The sequence below is a fragment of the Martes martes genome, assembly GCF_963455335.1.
Source record: "Martes martes genome assembly, chromosome: 4".
NCBI classification, from domain to species: Eukaryota; Metazoa; Chordata; class Mammalia; order Carnivora; family Mustelidae; genus Martes; species Martes martes.
In genome coordinates this window covers 99,724,005-99,739,915 of record NC_137891.1, presented here as the reverse complement: position 1 = coordinate 99,739,915, position 15,911 = coordinate 99,724,005, and the positions used below count along the sequence as shown (strand labels likewise).

General features: G+C 39.3%; 1 protein-coding gene across 4 annotated transcripts in view; it reads left to right on the top strand.

Annotated features, from left to right (window-relative positions):
• Positions 1-8,059: 8,059 nt before the first annotated feature.
• The window catches only part of GPSM2 (G protein signaling modulator 2), a 63,002-nt gene continuing 55,150 nt past the window's right edge, over positions 8,060-15,911 (top strand). Inside the window, exon 1 of one of the 4 annotated variants that reach the window (XM_080800391.1) lies at positions 8,060-8,378. The gene's annotated coding sequence lies outside the window, so the exon portion shown is untranslated. The remainder of the gene's footprint in view (positions 8,379-15,911) is intronic. The other 3 variants (XM_080800393.1, XM_080800394.1, XM_080800392.1) reach the window with 3 other exon arrangements.

The window sequence follows — 15,911 nt, the reverse complement described above, 5'->3', positions numbered from 1 at the left end:
TAATTTGAATATATTTAAAAACTAGTGAAACTGAAGTTCATATGTGGGCTGATTGTGGTCTCTCAAAATTCCATTGTAAAGTGCTAGTCCTTGTTCTTTGTCTTTCTGTTGAGTTCTTGCCATTTTTTCTGTTGGGTTGTTCCATTGTAAGAACTCTTTAAATATATTTAGTATTAACGATTTATCCATCACATATGTCTTCATTTTTCATTTTCCTTTTGACTTTATAAGAGGTAATACAGGAAGACATTAAAAGCATGGCCCCTGAGACAGACTGGCTTTGCCATTTGCCAGCTGTGGTATATGCTGCTTAGGTTCCCTGTCCAGATACCCTTTACTCACCAGTACCCTCATCTCCCAGACCTGCGAATTACCTGTGGCTACTGAGGATTACAGCCGTCCCTCTCTCTGTAGAGTTTGCACTACAGGGAGCTGGGGAAATTATACCCCACCCCATCCCAATACAGGGATACAAAAAGCTGCCACTCTTCTGTAAAGTGGGAGATAATTTTATGGTTTATGCTCTGGACTCTAGAAACCTCCCTCTATGAATCAGACCAAGGCTAAGAGTTTCTAAGATTCATTCTTACTGGCTTTTTTTTTCTTTCCTATCCTGTTTCATCTCTTTTCCTAACAGGGTCATCTTGAAAGGCCCTTCCTCAATAAATCATGCATATTTAACCCTTGTTTCAGGATCTAGAAAATTCCTAGGATTCTAGGAAACCAACCCAAGATTCCATAAAATGGGTATGCTATCAGTACCTATGTTACAGGGTTGTTGTAAAGATTAAATATTAAAATAATAGTATCTTGGGGCACCTGGGTGGCTCAGTGGGTTAAAGCCTCTGCCTTCAGCTCAGGTCATGATCCCAGGGTCCTGGGATCGAGCCCCGCATCGGGCTCTCTGCTCAGCAGGAAGCCTGCTTCTCCATCTCTCTCTGCCTGCCTCTCTGCCTACTTGTGATCTCTGTCTGTCAAATAAATAAATAAAATCTTTTAAAAAAAATAATAGTATCTTGTACTTATTATGTATAAGGCATTGTCTTAAACACTTTACACATATTAATTCATTTAGTCTCTATCATCAGTGAGGGTCCAAGTATAATCCTCAAACATGTAACTGCTTAGAACAGTGCTGGTATATATTTAGCATCAATAATTGTTAGTTATCATTATTTATTGTTATACATTCCTTTTTTTAATCTTTTTTAAAAGATTTATTTATTTATTTGTTTATTTTGTAGAGAGAGAGAGAGAAGAGAGGGGCAGTGGTAGAGGGAGAAGGAGAAGCAGACTCCCCACTAGCATGGAGCCTGACAAGGAGTTCAGTCTCAGGACCCAGAGATCATGACCTGAGCCAAAACCAAGAGTTGGTTGCATAGCCCACTGAGCCACCCAGGTGCCCCCTATTAAATCATTCTACATTTCAAATGGAAGAGTAGGTCTGTTAATAGGCTGTTTTCCCTGGATTTTGAGGTCTCTTTCCCATGCTCATTTTCTTAGGTATTCCTTTGGAAAGCTCTTCCCCCTCATTTTTTTTTCCCTTTTTTTCTCCAAAAGATAGAGCTACCAAGTCCACATTCTTTTTTTTTTTTTTTTAAGATTTTATTTATTTGAGAGAGAGAGAGAGAGAGCGAGCATGAAAGGGGCGAGGGGCAGAGGGAGAAGCTGGCTCCCTAATGAGCAGAGGGCCTGATGTGGGACTTGATTCTGGGACTCCAGGATCATGACCTGAGCCGAAGGCAGTTGCTTAACCAACTGAGCCACCCAGATGCCCCCCAAGTCCACATTCTTGCTGAGGAACTTCTATACCTAACATTCTGACTTGGTTTCAGTAAAGGGAGCACTGTTATTTTCTTATAGACTTTGTTGAAAAGGGAAGAAACAAGTGTTTTCTCCTTGATTTTTCAAATTTGCCTTGACCCAATGGCGTCATTTGAACTCAGAGGAAATTCCAGCCACTGTAGCTTTATCTTAAAAACAAAAGAAAACGGGGAGCCTGTGTGACTCAATTAGTTAAGCATCTGCCTTCAGCTTGGGTTAGGATCCCAAGGTCCTGGGACTGAGCCTCACATCGGGCTCCCTGCTCTGTGGGGAGTCTGCTTCTCCCTCTGCTTGCCTCTCTCCCTGCTTGTGTACACACTCTCTGTCAAATGAATAAATAAAATCTTAAAAAAAAAAAAAAAGTGGGGCACCTGGGTGTCTAATCGTTAAGAGTCTGCCTTCAGCTTGGGTCATGATCCCAGGGTCCTGGGATCAAGCCACGACAGGCTCTATGTTCTGCGGGAAGTCTGCTTCTCCCTCTCCCCCTGCTTGTGTTCCCTCTTTTGCTGTGTCACTCTCTGTCAGATAAAAAATAAAAGCTTTTAAAAATATGTAAATAAATAAATAAGACATTCCATACATTAAAAACAACAACAAAAACACTAAGTTTGATGTTTTGCTGTTACGCTGAAAAGAAATAAAAAATAATAATAATAATTTTTAAAAAACCACTAAGTTTGAGCTATCCTAATAACCTTGCATATTGTAAAGCTAAGCACACTCATTGCTCTCTCCCTTCTCCGAGGCACTGGGAAATGATCAAGGAAGTGTCAGTATCAACAGTGTTTACACCAGAGGGCTTTTCGAGTAATGGAAATGCAGTAATGGAAATGCAACTCCCTAGCACCCAATATAGTGTTCAGCACATAATACGTATTTGAACACATGTGTTAGATAAATGAGTGAATTTACAAGGCAAGAAAGAACAATGACATTGGTTAATAGTGGTATCCACATACCTACCACTTACTGTGGTCATCACCTCCTTCTAGCACCTTCATCCATCTAATATCATTGTCCTTTCTTTTTGAAGGATGATAACCTTTATAACTTCAGTTAGTGAGGGTCTGTGATGGCAAAATCAATTTTTGTTTGCCTAAAAATGCCCTTATTTCACTTTCAGTTTTAGAAGATATTTCCACTGATTAAATAATTCTAGGTTGACCGTTATTTTCTCTCAGCACCTTCTTTTGGCTTATATTTTTATAGTTGCAAAGTCACCACCTGTCAGATAAGTGTTGTTTCATTAGAGTTAGTCCTTTCTCTTGCATTGGTTGTAAAATTACTTCGTTTTTGGTGCTCTGCATTTTCATTATCTTATGTATAAATATCTTTTTTCTTTTTCTAAAATCTTGCCTAAAGTATTGTCCATTTTCTTCTCATTTTAGTATTTCGATTAGACACATGTTAGATCTCCCTTTATCCTCCATATTTCTCTTTTATGTGAAAAAATTAATTTGGTTCTATCTTCTAGTTTGCTAATTTTCTCTTCAGCATGTCTAATCTGCTCTTAAACCTGACTGCTAACTTTTTTTTTTAGAGAGAAAGCACAAGAGCATGCAGGGATGGGGGGAGGAGGGAGGAGAAGGAGAGAGATAGTCATAAGCAGGTTCCATGCCCAGCACAGAGCCCAAAGTGGGGCTCAATCTCACAACCCTGAGACCATGACCTGAGTTGGATGCTGGGGTGTCTGGGTGGCCCCATCGGTTAAGTGTCTGACTGTGGCTCAGGGCATGCTCTCAGGGTCCTGGGATCAATCCCCACATCAGGCTCCCTGCTCAGCAAGGATCTGCTTCTCCCTCTCCCTCTTTCTCTGCCCCTCTCTCACTCATGCTCACTCTTTCTTTCTCTCTCTCTCAAATAAATAAATAAAATAAAATAAAATAAAAAATATTTGGATGCTTAACCAACTGAGCTACCCAGATATCCCCTGCCTGTTGACTTTTAAATTCTAATTATTATGTGTCTGCTTTTTAATTTTTAAAAAAAAAAATCTTTTTAAACCTGCGTGTTCATTTTTGGCAGAAGCTGCTCTTTATTTATATCTTCAATCTTTTATTTTATTGCCTTAAATCTACTAAACATATTTTTACTCTATGACTGGTAGTTCCAATTTCAAAGTCTTTAAGAGTTTGATTTTGTTTTGTTTTTTCCTGCTAATTCTTGTACAAGATTCTTTGTTTCTTTGTATGACTTGTAATTGGACTGAGAGTTCACATTCCTTGGAAATTTGCTGTGTAAATTTTGGGGGTTTGGATCAAGTTGGTGTCTTAGCCAACTTGAGCTGACAAAATACCATAAACTGGTTTGCTTAAACAAAACATTTGTTCCTCACAGTTCTGGAAGTTGGGAAGTCCAAAATCAAGGTGCCAGCAAACTGTGTCTGGTGAGGGACTATTTCTTGGTTCTCAGAGGGCTGTTATCTCATGTATCCATGTGTGTGAGGTTGCTCTTTGGCTCTTTTTTTTTTTTTTTAATAAGGGCACTAATCTCATTCAGGAGTGCTCCTCCCTCTTGACCCTCTGTGACCCTATACTGTCACAGTGGGAATTGGGTTTAAACATTTAAATCTGGGGGAGATACATTCAGTCTCTAAGGGTGATTTGGTTTACCTTTGCCAGTTGTCTCGGGGCACCATCAACCTGAAACCACTTTAAAGTAAATTATGTGCTTGAGTTTCAGACAAGCCAGGTAGAACAGATTATTGCCTTTGGTAAAAAAACAAAAAAACAAAAAACAAAAAAACAATACACACATACACAAATATCAGGAGATATTTCCTTCTCTATTCTATGTTAAGGATGATTACAGGCAATTTTCTTCTGTTGTCTTCTGATAAAAAGGTTGGCGAGGACTTTGGGAGATCCTGGCTTATGTGTAGAGTCTCTTCATCTTGGTAGGACCTGGCCTTTGTCTCTTTTTTACATGTTTCATGAGACTGTGACAATTGAAACTCAAGTTCATCTGCTTATCTATGTTACTAGTTCCTAGCTTCTGAGTAATCCTTACTTGAAGGCTAGGTCATTGATAAATTTTCTATTTTTTAAAAAACCGTGAGAGACTATGGACTCTGAAAAACAATCTGAGGGTTTTGAAGGGGCAGGGGGTGGAAGGTTGGGGGAGCCAGGTGGTGGGTATTACGGAGGGCACGTTTTGCATGGAGCACTGGGTGTGGTGCATAAACAGTGAATTCTGTTATGCTGAAAAGAAATGAAAAAAAAATATTTGAAAGCATTTTAAGTTGTTTTCAGTGGGAGAGTCGAACAGAGTATCTGGGTTATTACTTTCAGACATGGAAGTCTACAGAGTAATTTCTGAAAAATTCCAAATTTCTAGAAAAAGTAAAAGAATATTACATGAATTGTATAGTGCAACAGTAAGAGATATATCTTCACCTAGGCCTAATTGTTAATATTTAGTTTGTATATCTCTCCTTTGTCTTTTGATGAACCATTTTCATATAAGTTGCACAAATCATGGTTTTTTATTCTTAAGTACTCCAGCTTGCATCTCCTAAAAATAAAAAAATTCTCCTATATATCCATAATTCCATGTCACCTCTAGGAAAATTAATAGTAATTCTATAATATTATTGAATATATTATCTATATTCAAATTTCCCCAGTTGTTTCTAAAATGTCTTTTATAGTCTTTCTCTCATTCTCTCTCTCTGATTTAGGACTCCATAAGATTCATGTACCTTTTTTGGTTTTTTTGTTTTTCATGACAATGATGTTTGTGAAGAGTCTGTGCTAATTGTCTTACAGAATGTCTGAAATTCTGGTTTTGTTTCAGAGTGTTCCTTTAAAAATAATAAAATATATATATATATGTATGAATGATATAAACTAATGAAGTTACTCCCATGTTTACAATCTTCCTCTGGCTACTATAACATTTAGAAAGTAAAACCCAAACTCATTGTCCTGGCTTTACAAAGGTCTACATGGTCTGATGTGATTTCATCCTGTATGTTCTCCAGCTCACTTCATTTAAGCCATAGTGGTCTTTTTCCAGTTTCTAAAACCAACAAAGCTTGCCCTCACAGGACTTTGCATTAGCTTCTCCGTTTGCCTAATATTCTCTTCCTTGAGCTTTGCTTAAAAGATGGCTCCTTATAATTAAAGTCTTGGTTTGAATACTGTCTTCTCAAAGTGGGCTTTCTTACCTTGACCCTCAATGTAAAGTTGCCTTTCAGTCACTCTCACATCACCCTCCTTTGAATTCTTTGCATGGTACCTGTCACAACCTGATATTTTTGTTATTATTTTTATTGAGCTCCATGAAAGCAGGGGCTGTACTCCCTCTTGCTCATTACTATATTCCCAGCACCTACAACAGTTTCTGACACATAGCAGAAACTTAATAAATACTTGCTAAATACTGTAATGAATAAGTTGAAAGCTGAGGGCTGACAAGTAGCCAGCCATTTAAAGAGCCTGAGGGAAAAAATCTTGGCAGCGGCAACTGCCAGAGAGAAGGCCCTGAGAGAACCCTGAGGCTTGGTCTATTCTAGGGATGGAGGAATGTCCTGTGTACTTGAAGCAAAGTAAGCTAGGAGGAGAGGGAAATACAGGAGAGTAGAGAGGTCGGTAAGGCAAGATGACTTCAGGCTTTGTGGGCTCTGGTAGGGAATTTTTATTTTATTTTAAATCAAATGATAAATCACTAAAGGTTTTCAAGTAGAAGAGTGACATAATCTGATTTATGCCTTTTAAAGGGTAATTTAAAAACTAATTCAACTTGAGTAAGTTAGAAATAACTAATACCGGGGCACCTGGGTGGCTCAGTGGGTTAAGCCTCTGCCTTCAGCTCAGGTCATGGTCTCAGGGTCCTGGGATTGAGCCCCGTATCGGGCTCTCTGCTCAGCAGGGAGCCTGCTTCCTCCTCTCTCCCTGCCTGCCTCTCTGCCTACTTGTAATCTCTGTCTGTCAATTAAATAAATAAAATCTTTAAAAAAAAAAAAAGAAATAACTAATACCAGTGATAGAAAGTCACAGGTGTAAGAGATTTGCAGGTGGGACATAATGATTCATTCTGGACAATGGATGTTGATAGGAAAACATCCTATCAACACCCAAAAAAGAATTTATGAGTAAGAAGGAATCATAATACCTACCTCTGAAATGGTACAGGCATCTAATTCAGTTGTTGTTTATAAGCATCTGATATTAAAGGTAGTTGTTGATAATAATGATAATAGGTACCATTTATCAAGCAGTCAGGCTTAACTGACTTATCTCACGGAAGCATTACCACCACTTTTATTACCTGTGTTTTGCAGTTGAGGAAACTAAAGCTAAAGAGAATAAGTAACTCCTTCAAGGTCAACCAACCCCTAAGTGGCAAAGATGTAACTCAAATCCAGGTCAAGTTTGATGCCAAAGCTGTTATTTTAACCAATTTGCCATAACATGTTCCCAAGAAAAGAAATGCTGCTTGGGTCACTGTTAAGGGCGATCATTCAGAGAGATACTGAAAGTGGGGTTCTCTCTAACATATCCTTAAGCCTGCAGAAATATTTAAATTTCATTTCAGTGGAGAAATATTTAAAAAATAATCTAATTAAATCACCTGATCTTTAGCCCCGAGAGAATGTAGTCTTGGTATTTTTGTGAAGAACTGAGACCTACGTTTTGGTTAAATCTGTTATGGAGACGGTGCATGGAAATAAAACTGACTTTTCCCAGTGTATCTGGAATGTAGCGGCCTGAAACTGAGTCAAGTGCCTCCCAGCTTTCCTGGGATCTGGCAACTCTGTAGTCAACACCAGTTTGCTTTCTTAACAGCTGGAAACACCAGAATGGTGACAGGGCCGCAAGAACTGAGGCTGCCTTGTTCGGACTTTGACACGGGTCCCTCTGTTGCTGTCACTGAGCCCTTTTTCTTAAACATCCCGCATAGGCCGCTTGGGAACTCGTTCTCTAGGCTGGACGGAGCTGTAAGTGCAGGACGCATTTGTTCTATGCGCCCATCTTTTAAAGGGGTCTGGGCCAGACCCTCTCGGAACTCTATCGGAACGATATTATTAGCTCCGCCCTTCAGTGTCCGAGGAACACTTGAACAACTTGAAGACTGAGGACAGAACCCACAACGGCGTGGGGACAAGCCCCCCAAACCGTGTCCCCGCCACCCAGACTCGCAGTGCCCCAGCCGCCCCGCACCGCGGAGGCAGAAGAGCAGACAACTGCCCCGCCTCGCCCCGCCCCCCGCGCCGGTCATTGGCGGGTCCGAAAGACGCGGGGCGTTGTCGGTTTGAATGGGAGCTACTGGAGCTGGGGCGCAGGCGCAGAGGAGCGGAGCGGTGGAGGCTGGCGGCGCCGCTGGACCCCTGGGTGGAGAGGATTGCTGCGCGAGCTCTGGCCCACGTGACCTGCGGCGACCGGGACGGGGGGCGCGCGCCTGCCTCCCGCAGTGCCACTGTCTGGCAAGGCCCCCCGGCGCGCGGACGCGCCTGGGGGAGGGGCCGCGGCCACCCGTCAGTCTCCTGAGGCTCCCACAGCTGCAGCTCCGTCGCGACCGCTGCGCTCCCGTGACTTGTCGGCCCGCGGGAGGTGGGTTCTGAGGCGTCTCAGGGCGCCTCGCGGAGGGGAATGACGGGGAGGGGCATGTGTATGTGGGGCTGGGTGGGGAGGTTCTGTGTCCCGGGACTGGGGGCCTCCTGCTTTGTTTGGGTGGGCGGCTGGGGCCGGCGCGGCGGGGACCCGAGTGAGGAGACCGGGAACTGGATGAGAAGCCGCTGGCTGAGGTGCGGGTTGCTTTCTTATTGCGAAATTTTTAAACGAGTCAAGTTTGAGAGCTTTGTTCCCTAACTTTTTTTTTTTTTTAATAAAAAGTGTGATGGGGCACAGCGACTCCTCACGTATTCTGAGTGTAACAAACAGTGGATTAAAAACCTGAATCCCGTGTAATTAACCCGAGGCAGATAGCATTCACTTGTGGTCTTCCGCTTGCTGTCTAAAGCGGGCAGTGTTTGTCAAACACCTGCATTTACCACAGTTAAATTCACGGATTTGGGGCACCGACCTGTCGAGTTACCGTAGGTACTAGTAATTGCTGCAAAAAGTTTTAGTAAGCAGAGGATGTTAAGAAAGCCCTTGTCCGAAAATCTATAATCTATGGAATATCTTCGAAGAGGGAAAAAAAAAAAGGTGGATAATCTATAATTAGTTTCAGTGGTAACCAGTTAGATCACTTTAACTAGTATCATTTGAACTCTATTAAAGAAAACGAGTAAGGATGGAAATTTTATTTGCCTTAATGCATAATTTAACCCTGCCGCAGAGTTAAATGGAGTAGCTTCTTGGCTCTTCTTTCTGTGGACTTGAGTTGGAGTCTTTCGTGCTGTGTAGCTAAATTTTCAAGCTGCTACATTAGAAGGGTGCCCGAAGATTTCCGGTCTGATAACCACCACTGTGATTACCTCTGATAAAGACCATTTTTGCTTGGGTTGTCCCTATTCGAGAAGCAGCTTTGGTTTAATTTTTATGTTGCTTACTTCTAAACAAAGGGACGGTCACTGTTGATTGACCTGGATGTGTGTGAGGACAGTGAGGGCAGTTCCAGACTTAACTCTGCTTTACGCCTTACCATGGATTCGTTCTGACAAACTCCTTGGGCGATTATTTATGGTATAACGAGTGGAGCAGATACAAAGTAAAAAGTTGTGTGGTATTGTTGTAGAGGAGGTTCCTCCCAAATCTGCTTTGGCTAGTTCGGCAGTTTAGTTGTATTTTCTAATGTTATTAAAGCAGACGTGCAAGGTGCCTGGGTGGCTCAGACGGTTAAGCGTCTGCCTTTGGCTCGGGTCATGATCCCAGCGTCTTGGGATCGAGTCCCGCATCGTCCCGCATCGGGCTCCCTGCTTAGCGGGGATCCTGCTTCTCCCTCTGCCCCTCCCCCCTGCTTGTGATGTATCTCGCTCTCACTCTCTCTCTCAAATAAATAAATAATTTTTTGAAAGACCGTTTTAACAATAAATCAGACATGCAGTGTTACAAATGTTATATTTTAATATAAACCTCAGACTTGGTACTAGGCTAATTACAGCGAAGATAGGTTTAAATGGCCTTGTATTTAAGCGTAAAATGTCTAACATTTACCTAAATGGTAAAAATTTTGTAATTAGTTATCTGGAATTTGAAAATGAAAAAACTGATGTAGATTTAGACTATTGTAAATCTAATAGACTTTGAAAGAAGTAATAACAGCTACTATCATTATTACTGCTATACTTTATTGAGTACTTTCGTTAAGTACTAGAGCCAGGCACTGGGTTAGGTAGTTTTTAAAATGGATCTCTAATCATCACAACACATGTTGGGTAAGTGTCATTATGCCCAAACCAAGTCTGAGAGTTTAGCTCAAGATCATATACGTGGTAAGTCAAACTGTGGCCTGATCCCAGAGCACATACTCTATTGCTTCTCTGCGACTGTTTAAAACTCCTCCAGTTCTCTGGATTCCATTTGTAGGGACATAATCCACTTTTAGGGTGCCTGTAGGTGTTGTGTTTTATTGGGAACTATGCAGAAATATTTCAGTCCTCCTTTTAGGACTGCTGTCTTCCGTTCAGTATCTTACAAGTCAAATAACGTTTTCAATATCCTATAGTCATCTTTATGAAAACAGTAAAAAATTAGGTAAAACTTTCCTGAATTATTTACATGAATATGAATGTACTCTTTACTGTGGAGCAGATCTGTATTAAAGCCCAGTTTTCTCACTAGTATAGGATTCTTTGCTGCTTCAGAGTTCTTATCTTCTTCCCAGGAAGAAATTTTAAAAAGTTTTTTGGGCATTGATTATGTGCAAAGCAATGTGCTTGGTATTGTGAGATGACCAGAGAAAACTTCTTATTCAGTAGTTGCTTCTGGAGTTTTTGAAGTATCTTCCTTTTGTCTCTCTCCTCTGCCCTGTGTGTTTCTGCCAGTTTATCTAACACAGATCTGACTTCTGCTATTCCTTTGTTGAAAAAAATTGCAAGGTTAAATACAAGGTCACATATATATTCTGAGTCCCTAACACTTTAGTACCTTCTTAGACTTCTCTTTTCCAACTCCTAACCCAGTGTGTTTGAACTGGGTTTGAATTCTGTGCATTCTTACCCCCCATGCTTTTGCTTGAATCATGTCCCTGTGACTGGAATGCCTTTCTTTCATTTGCCTAATAAGGTCTACCCATCTTGCAAGGTGTAGTACAGATATCCTTGCTTCCAAAAAGCTGTCTCTGGCCCTTTTTATTTAGAGTCATTCTTCCTATATCATCTCGTAAAATTACTGAATTGAATAAAACATTTTTCCACAGGTTAGTGATAACTTTCGGAACAAGGCAAAGTTACATTTTTCTATAAAGAATTCTAAATTCAAACTTTCTAGGGACCCTTTTTAGACATTTTTAACCCTCTTGCATTTGGGATTTATTTCTTCTTAAAAAGAAAAACAAATAAATAAGCTTATACTTATTTATTAATTAAAGGATTACAGATCAGAAAGGGCAAGAACTAATGTATATACATTTAGGGTATTTTTTGTTTTGGGGTTTTTTTTTGTGGTAGAAATTGGGCTTAGTGTGAATCATCAGTGTTTTTGGGTTGCAGGCATATTCTTGTGATCTCCCGGTTTTATAACCTGAGTAGTCATTCAGAAAGCACTGAAAATATAATTGGGAAGAATGAAAATTTAGAATGTCTTTTTTTTTTTTTTAAGTGCCATTACTATGCCCTTTATAACTTTGGTATTGTAATACTTCTATGTATCCATTTGTATGTGTTTCAAACAGTTAACTAGAAATCCTTTTTCTTCTTCAGGTATCTAACTGAAACACTTCTAAAGGTTATTAATTTTACTAATGGATTAAAAAAACATCTATTTAACATTATTTTGTAGGAGAGATAATTAACATTATTTGTACACTCTGGGCTGCAGTTTGATGAGAAGTAAAACTAAGTAATAGGGAGAAAAGTATTAATTTTATTCTAATGAACGTACTTATTCCTTTAGTTGAACATGGATACACACACACACACACTCCATGCCAGTGCCAAGTGTGGAGCCCAACGAGGGGCTCGAACTCAAAACCTGAGATCAAGACCTGAGCTGAGACCAGAGTCCAAAGCTTAACCCACTGAGACACCCAGGCACCCCTATATTTGTAAATATAAATACATAATCTTGGGGTACATGGCTGGCTCAGTCAGTAGAGCATGGGACTCTTGATCTCGGGGTTTTGAGTTCGAGCCGCACATTGGGTGTGGAGCCTACTTAAAAAAAAAAGTTATCTGGGAACCTGGGTGGCGCAGTGGGTTAAAGCCTCTGCTTTCGGCTCAGGTCATGATCCCAGGGTCCTGGGATCGAGTCCCACATCGGGCTCTCTGCTCAGCAGGGAGCCTGCTTCCTCCTCTCTCTCTGCCTGCCTCTCTGCCTACTTGTGATCTGTCTGTCAAATAAATAAATAAAATCTGAAAAAATAAAAAAATAAAAAAAAAAAAGTTATCTTGTTGCAGCAGGACTTTTGATTCAATAACTGTTTTGTAGGGGAAAAGGAAACCAAGATTAGGGATGTTGCATAAAAGTAATCTCTCTTTTCTCCTTGAAATTTTGAAACAACTGCTTCATCCTCTTGAATTATTGTAATCACTGAGGATTATAATTACAAAACAGCAGTTTTAGTGATTAGTGTAGTCACTGGCATAATTCATATTGACTCCATATATAATCTAAAAATAGAGCCCCTCTCTAGTTTATCACCCCCCTACCCCAAGAAAAATCTTTAGTATTTAACTTCTTCCTGATTTATCATGGGCTGCCAAACCAAAGACACTAAGAGTTTGCTCATGCAATAATTACTATATCCATAGTGCTTTGTGTAGAGACTTTTGGAAACTGCTGTTGACCTATAGACATTCAGCATTTCTCATGTAAGTGGACTCGTACTTGGTCCTTTCTCACTGCAACAGTGAAGGCTTGAAATATTTAAATCCTTTTCTTCTAAATTACATATTGTTTTAGTATTTATCTAGTTTGAAATTTCATATATGGTTTATTTGTATTTGACTATCCAGGGAGCATAATTCATTGGAGTCCTTAAATATAAATGTTTCTCATCAAAAAAGGAAGTTTATGCATAGTTTAGTTGTTTAGAGTGGTGAACTTTTAGGTATAAACATTGAAAACGTGAAAAGGAATTCTTATTGTATATTGCTAAAATTGTTTGGATTATACTATTCTGAAGTGGTTGCATTTGCGTTTTAAAAGGCCATGGCTCTGGATCTGAATTTTTTTTTAATCTTCCAGAATAAAAATGAGAGTTTGAAATTAATACTACCTTAGTTTTATATTTGATATCTTTCATAATGACCTTCGAGAATTTCAAATACACTTGGAAGTCCTTCTGACTGGTTGTATACCTTTAAGATACAGATTTATTTGGAAACTAGTACCATTAATCTATTCTTGGAATTTTATTCTATTTATTTAGCTGACTGATAGTCACAAACAGCTTATTAGAAAGTTTTTATAATAAAATGTGTTTCAGTTAGCAGTTATACAGTTAGTTATGCTTGTTTTCTAAACTAACTTGGTTTGACATCTCACAGACTAACTTTTGATTGTTGAAGACATAAAGATGAGCAGTAAATTAAGACTTAACTATAATTGGAGTGCATACTTTAGGATTATATATTTGCTTAAGGAAAACTATTCATACAGTTTTTATAGCATAGTCTGTGGTAAATTCATAATTCTCCAGGATGATAGAGAATAGAATGATCTGCTTAACTAATCAGTATGATTGTTTATTTTATTAATTTGGGATTGTATAAAGTAATTTATATTTGCGATGTATGACAGTGGGTAATAATACCATGTTCAACACTATGCATAGATACATGGATATACACACACGTACATACATAACCTTGAGTTATCTTTAGTTCAGAGTATTATGTAAAAATTAGGTTATATTATTGGTTTAGAGATTGTGTTGAAAAAAGAATCAGAACTATTATGCATTGCTTTAATTTTTTTCTTTCATTGCAATTTCTCTTTAATTTTGCCACTGACTTATTGCAGTATTTAACATTGAGATCTCATTGGTACTTTAAAAAAATTTTTAATTTAAAGATGTGCAAAAGGGACGCCTGGGTGGCTCAGTTGGTTAAGCAGCTGCCTTCGGCTCAGGTCATGATCCCAGCGTCCTGGGATCGAGTCCCACATCGGGCTCCTTGCTCGGTGGGGAGGCTGCTTCTCCCTCTGCCTCTGCCTACCACTCTGTCTGCCTGTGCTTGCTCGCTCTCTCTCTAACAAATAAATAAATTTAAAAAAAACTTTTTTAAAGATGTGCAAAAATTCAGAAATGTCAGTCACTCAGTTCTATTTTTTTAACCTCTCAGATTCTTTCCCATTTATCGAACTTTATATGATTTCGAATTATCTCAAGTTTGATATCTTTATTTTTTTCAGCTATTATTTGTGAATGTAACACTTTACCAAGTACAAGTTTAATAGAAGTGTTCCACTTTTTCCTATTCAAAGTCTAATCCATTTTCTCCTCTTGGAAGTATCCCTCTTGCAATCCAGTCTGTCACTGTACTGCTACTGTTCCATCTACCTTGAAAATTGGAACTCTTTTAAGTTCTCTGTTACTGCTTGACCTTTGCCTCTCACATCTAGTCAGTGTGCATTGTTTTTCCTTTTTCTTTAGGTACTCCTAGCCAGATTACTTAATCAGCCATTCTTAGGTCTGACTTCCCTTGCTTTAGGCACTAATTTCCCACATCAATCATATATTCTGATATCAAAATTTTTTTTTCGTGTAGTTGTCTCTTCAACATCTGCTGCACTAAAATCAGGCTCTGAACTTTTCTGTCTGTTGGACTTTGTTTTGGCATCCTTCTTTATTACCCCCATTACTTCTACAATGTATATTTGTTATTATAACCTGTATCCTTAAGTCTAATATAAAAGAACTTCATTTAAAATATTTTCTTGACTCTTCTTCAATATTTATCCCTGCTCAGATTCATAAAGGGCGACTGTATCTGACTTGAAACATTACAACTGAAAGGGATTTGGAGAATTTGACTATTGCACCTTAGAGGGAATTATTGGGATAAGAAAAGTTTAAAGAATTTAGATTATCTAATCTAAAGGCAAGAAAAGGGGGCGCCTGGGTGGCTCAGTGCGTTAAAACCTCTGCCTTCGGCTCAGGTCATGATCCCAGGGTCCTGGGATCGAGCCCCACATCAGGCTCTCTGCTCAGCGGGGACCCTGCTTCCTCCTCTGTCTCTGCCTGCCTCTCTGCCTACTTGTGATCTCTGTCTGTCAAATAAATTTAAAAAATTAAAATTAAAATTTTAAAAAAGAAGGCAAGAAAAGTAAGTTACATTTATTGTCTGATGGGTGTTACCAGTTTATAGAGATACTTAAAAGAATCAGACCAGAGGTTATTGGCATTTAAATTGGATAGTTTGGATAAATTGAAAGGATAAAAGATATACATGTAACTGTGTATCTCCTATGTTTCCCCATCACTTAGTTCCCAAATATTTTACTGCCAATGGAATAGAGCAAGGCTAGGACTTATTTACTCCGATTGCATACCTTGGACAGTGCCTAGAAGTCCACCTACCTGTATAATGGGAATCTGCCTATTTTGACTTACTAATCAGGTAATTAAGTGTGAGGCAATTGAAGTTATATACTACTTTATCTTTCTATGTGCTTTTGTCAGTTTCTAGCGTACAGAAAAGATTATGTCTTTTTAGTTCTCTGTAGTCAGATCAAAAGGTGCTATGACTTTTTGTTAGCAGTGGGGTTTTAGGAGCACTGTTTTTTAAAACCTGAGAGGTGCTATGAAGGACATGTGTTTCCTTGTAAATTACTAGTTATAAGTCTTGATGGAGATTGGAGATTAAATTTCGTGCCTTTTTTTTTTTAAGATTTTATTTATTTATTTGACAGAGACATACAGAGCACAAGTAGGTAGAGCAGCAGGCAGAGGGAAAGGGAGAAGCAGGCTCTCTACTGAGAGGGGAGTCCAATGCGGGATTCAATCCCAGACCCTGGGATCATGACCTGAGCCAAAGG